Consider the following 5,765-nt stretch of genomic DNA (forward strand, 5'->3'; position numbering starts at 1 on the left):
CATCAGTGTAGAGAATTAAACTCCTATTGAGGAAGTTCCCTCAGTCAATGGATATCAGCAACTTAGATTTAAAAAAAAAATTAAAAGGTTTACTTAAATCTTACTTAAACTGGCTTTAAAAAGCCATTGTGTGATAGGGACAATAACTGAACCCAAGTCTCTGTGATTCTGAGTGTAGTTCACCATCTAACTGGCCACATAGCCTCTTAGTTAAGGTATGTTATTGGTTGAACAGGCTTTTGCAGACTGGTATAGAAACCTAACCTTTGATCACGTTTCTAAAGGGAAATGAGCTCCTAACATAAATAAAACAAACATTTGAAACAAGGTTCTTTAAAAAATAGATTTCTATACTCCTTTCTATATGTCCCTGAAACTCCTCCAGGCTGCGTCAAATTATATGCTGTTTATTTGTTCCCCATATTTTCCAAACAGCTCCTTTTCTCCCAGCTCCTAAATGGGATGAAACTCCTGCCTGGGTGGTAGGACATCATGAACACATTTTCTAGCCTGAGAATCAGTTCTAATAAGGCCTTTGACAGTAGGGAACATTTCATTTTTGTTTTTGTATCCCCAGTAATAATCTTGGTGCCTTGCACATGGCCGGTAGTTAATGTTTAGTTTAATGTTTGTTGGTGGTGACCTCAAGACATATGCACATACATATGAGTTATTTTAGTCTATAGTAAAGACAGGTTAAAATACAATCCACAATAAATTTGGGGAAGGGGCTAGTTCTTGGAAGTCTAGATATCCCAGGAGCAAAGGTATAACCCCAAGGAGGGATTATCCTTACTGAGATATGTAATGAATATTAGACTGTGAGCTCTTTGAGGGTAGGGTATGTCCTTTGCCTTTTTTTTTTTTTTGTAGCCCCAGAGCTTAGCAGAAGGTGCTTAACATATGTTAATTGACTGAACACAATATTCCTGATGCAGTTTGATTGACTAGGGCAGACTACAGCAGGACTATGATCTCCTTTCTTGGAAGCTTCACCCTTCTTGATGCAGCCCAAAATAGCATTAGCTTCTTTGGCTGCACATCACTCTGTTGATTCATATTGAGTTTGCAATCCATTTAAAACCCCCTGATCTTTTTCAAACTGCTGTCTAATCATACCTCCCCACCTCCCTCCCACCCTGCCCCTGCCTTATACTTGTGAAGCCAATTTTCTGAACCCAAGAGCAAGGCCTTATAGATATCAGAGTACAATTTAATCTTAGTCGATGTGGCCCCCTTCTCTAGCCTAAGAATTTCTTGTATTCTATATTATCCAGTATGATAGCTATTCCTCCTCCCAGCTTTAGTGGGAGGACTAAATGTCATCTGCCAATTTGATAAGTATGAAATCTCTATCCTTATCCAAGACATTGATAAAAAAGAATATTGACTAGGACAAGGCCAAAGTTACAGATCACTGGGAGATGCTATTGGAGGACTCTCTCCAAACTCTTATCAAACCTTTGGGGTCTGGCCAAACAGTTGTGAATTCAGCTAATTGTGTTGTCTATATTTCCCTAGCCCACTGTCCATCTTCCATCCCCTTAATCTCCCCCAGTTCTGATTCTTCCCTTCTGCCTCATTCTTCCTTTTATGTACTAGTCTTCAAGGCCAATCTCTACTCCTAATAATAGATCACACTCCTCCTATTTCTGTCTTATGTCTCCCTCTATGCCTTTATTATCTGTAGTCTGTCTACCCCTGCTCTCTGCCATGACATCCATTTCCCTCTCTATTTCTCTGACTTGGTTTCCCTAGTCACATATTACCCTTTGTTTATTCTAATCTCTGACCTTGGACTCCCCCTGCCTCTGGGCTTGTCATTGCTGGTCTGGCTCTGCTATTGGCAGGCCTGTCCCCCACTGAGCCTGCCTTCCCAGCCCCATTGTCTGCTCCCATTACATCAGCAGAATCATTCACTCTAACTCTTCATTTCTAATACTAGTGTCATGCATGCTGGGCTCCCCTGGGGTCAGAAAGACTGTCTGCATCATTGGTGGGGAAGGCATGAAAATAGTCCAGAGAGGAGAGCTGAGGAGATTTCATGTCATGGTCACATCCCACTCCTGCCCAGCTCCTTTAGATATTCCCTTACCCCCAGAAACCTGGTCTCTTCTATAGCAATATTCCCTAGGCCTGTTTCTTTTCCTGCAGTGCTCTTCAGTCCTTGGCTCCTTCAAATACTCTCTTAAACCCCTTTCTCCCCACTGTAAAGACCCCCTTTTCCCTATTTCCTCCAGCTTTTGATCATCTTCCCCCCTGCCCTACATAACCAGGTTAAGTTTACATTGACAGCATGGAATTAGTGTGGTCTCTTTTTGCCAGAAACAACAATTTGGTATCAGGGTTTGGGCAAAGTTGATGAAGTAAATAAGAGTGCACTTGGGGATATAGGGAAAGGCAGTGTCAGTAGGTAAAGAGAGCAAACAAAGATGGTACCAACAGTTATAAGGTATAATCACAATCTCTGCTGAGATCTAGATGCCCATAAGTTGTTCTTTTCCCTAGAGGACATGAACCACAAGGTTGACAGAAATTGACAGGCAACAAGGGACAAACCATCGATCAGGCCCAAGGACATAGTGTTATTGAGAGGCAGGGGGAGTCTATACTAGTGGGAACAGGGACACATGGGGCAGGTCTGCCTGGGGGCTGAAGTCATGTCCCATGGTCCTCCCCACCCCTAGAATTTTCCAATAGTTATAAATCTGAGCTTTGATCACAGCCTCCAGAGGCATCTGCCCTCTTCCTCAATGAGATTCTATTCCTCTCCTACCCGGTCAACTCCTGTTTAAAACCAATTGGGCCAGTGGTAGACTGGGATCACTACAGAAGAGCTGCCAAAGAGGAGAAGCATGGATCTTTGCAAGGAAGGAATCCTAGAGAAAAAAAGGTGGGGGGGGAGGGGCAGTCCAGCCTCTTGGATTTCCTACAGGGGTAAAAATCCCAAAGGAGAAGAGGAACATGGGTCCTAGCTCTTTTCATCAACTGCAACTGGCTTTTTCAATTCTGCTTATATGGCCTCTGGACTGAGTCAGGAAAGGGAGGCTGTAAGTCATCTGCAACCTGGGGCTCTCTGATCTCATTCCCCTAGGAATCCTGGGGCAGGTGAGGGGGAAATTAGAGGCTAGACATTTTTTTAAATGGGTCACTTTTGGGTCACTTTTGTTATAGGCACCTGAAAAACAAATGGAATAAAAGTGACTTGCCTGAGTGGCACAGAAAGGGAAAGAAATGGAATAATGGGGCAAGATGGGGAAAGTAGTTAAGCATTGCCTAGAAGCTCTGTATATTCTGCCCAGAATATGAGAACAAGCAATTGGAAATCAGTGGAATAGAATTGGTCCGGTACTTGTGGGGTTGACCTCAACAGCCTTGTGGGGTGTGAAAGGGAATATCTATTGGAACTTGTGTTCATTATGGAGGCAAAGCAAGGTTTAGCAAGTGCATAGGGCTGGGGATCCCCAAGGAGCTTAAAGTTAGGGTAAGCAGATGCAGGGTGATAAGTTGTTGGCATTGCTGATCCGTCACATATCTTGAACATAAGATAGGAGAATCTCTGGCCTGAGTTACTAGGAGTAGTACATGGACATGGAGCCTGTCCGGTCACGTTTTCCTAGCCAATCTAACCAGTCATTGTGAAAGTCAAGGGCATTGGAAGGACAGGAGCACAGACTGGGGAGGCAGGAGGGAAAATGAAGAGGCCGGGGTGTGGGAAATGAGAAAGGGGCAAGAGCTAGTACTAACCTATAACCCATTCTCTCACTGGCCATGCTTGGGCCCTTAATTTTTCATTTTTACCTGTTCCCTCCCAGGCTCCCTGCTTCTGTGTGATATGTTTGATATTAGGTTGTTAGTTTGGGAATCAACTAAATGTCAAACATATTCTTACAGCGGTTGGGTGATTCAGCATCACTATGACCTCTCCCTTTCTCCCATTAGTTTCTCCCTGCCCCCAACTCCTTCTTTAGAAAAGTAACAGTTATAGTCTAAGGAGTTCTGACAGGATCTGGGGTGGGGTAGAGTGGTGGCAGAGATGTAAAAGCTGAAACTTTGGGATCTAGTCCTCCTGTAAACTGGTCCTTATGCTAGAAAATACTTCTTTTCCTCACCCTTTCAGATTTGACTTCCCCATTCCTCTCCATCTCCTGTCCTCAACCTTTCCCCAATCCTATTTAGATCCTTCCTCGACACCCATTATTTCCTTGTCCTGAATTTTCCCATTTTCTTCATTTTCAGACTTGCTACTGCTAACATTTCTACCTTTACACCCCATAGTTGTATTCCTTGGTAACTTTATTGGGTCTCTTCTCTGAATCAGTTGGTATCCTAACCCTAAATGCAATGTAGAGTGCTGGACAGGAAGACTGGAGTTCAAATCCAGCCTCAGACACTTACTAGCTGTGTGACCATGGGTAAATCACTTGACTTCTCTCTACCTCAATTTCCTCAACTGTAAAATGGGGATAACAGATTGTTATTGTTGTAAGGCTCAAATGAGATCATTATGCGTCTGGCACATAATAGGCATCATAGAAATGCTTATTGCCTTCCCATATTTTTTATCTGCCTCTTCTGTGGATGACTAGAAGCTCCCGGCGGTGGTTATCACCTCTGCCTTAAGTCCCTAGCCACAAATACCATACCCTCCATGCTGACAAGCTAGAAATAAATATCTGTTGCACCAAATTTCACCTATCATAGGATTTAAGTCACTTATCAGGCCACAAGCTACCCACCCTCCTCCCCACCATTAGCTCTCATGTCCCTGAGAAGTGGCCACCTTCCTTTCTGGTACACACAGAGTTCTGGGGTCATCAGCCACCTGTCAGCAACCAAGCTCCAGGGAAAGAATGACTATGGATGGCCTTGAGTTGATCCAGGAAGGGAGGGGAGAATGCTGAGGGTTGGGGGAGGGGAAAAGAAGGTGATCCACAGGGGGACAACAACCTTGGACATTGAACTTTGGAAGGTGACAGGAATTCTATTTAAAGATCCAAAACCACATGTGGAAAACAGGGACTTACATCTCTCTTTCAGCTTCCCTACCCCCCTCCATCTCCCAATTTGTCTCTAAGGAGACCTCCTAGGTCCAACTCTGATTTTTCTACCTAGCAGCCCCATTTTTACTTAATCCTTATAGTTTTAGGAAGAAAAAATGCAGTCTGTATCTCTCTTTAATAACCAGGACCCCTAAAATAGCACAATTTTATGATGGAGAGGAATCATCGCCGACCTTCCCTTCTTCTACTCCCCAAACTCACTAGATACCAAGAATAAACGGACAATACTTAGTTTGTGGGATGTAACTAGCACCGAATTTAAAAGATCAGGTGAGGGTTAACAGTAGGAGGGGTAGTCAGAGCCCTAGTAAAGTTTCAAAAACTGGGACCTTTCTAGGTGCCTGAAATCTTTCTCCCTCTTCCAGAGCATTCCATTATTCTCTTATAACACTTAAGGTATCCAAATGAAATGGGGAAAAAAAAAATTCATGTTGATAGGAGCCTGTCCCTCCCCCACTTTGTATTGTCTAAAACCAGCCTTCAGCTGTTCCCGAATTTCTCTAAGTGATGTCAGTCCATCAGTGTGTTCCTCCCCATAGGAGGTCAATTTTAGGGAGGTGGGGGATTGAACAGGGCCATATTGGGATGGAGGGGTGGAGCTAGAGCCCTCAAGATAAAACCTCAGTTCTAAGGATGGCCAGTCGCCCAGACAGAAGCCCCTCAGTGTTTGTTTCAGTCCCTAACTGCTCATAACTAACCCCA

The sequence above is a fragment of the Trichosurus vulpecula genome, chromosome 4, assembly GCF_011100635.1.
Source record: "Trichosurus vulpecula isolate mTriVul1 chromosome 4, mTriVul1.pri, whole genome shotgun sequence".
NCBI lineage: Eukaryota > Metazoa > Chordata > Mammalia > Diprotodontia > Phalangeridae > Trichosurus > Trichosurus vulpecula.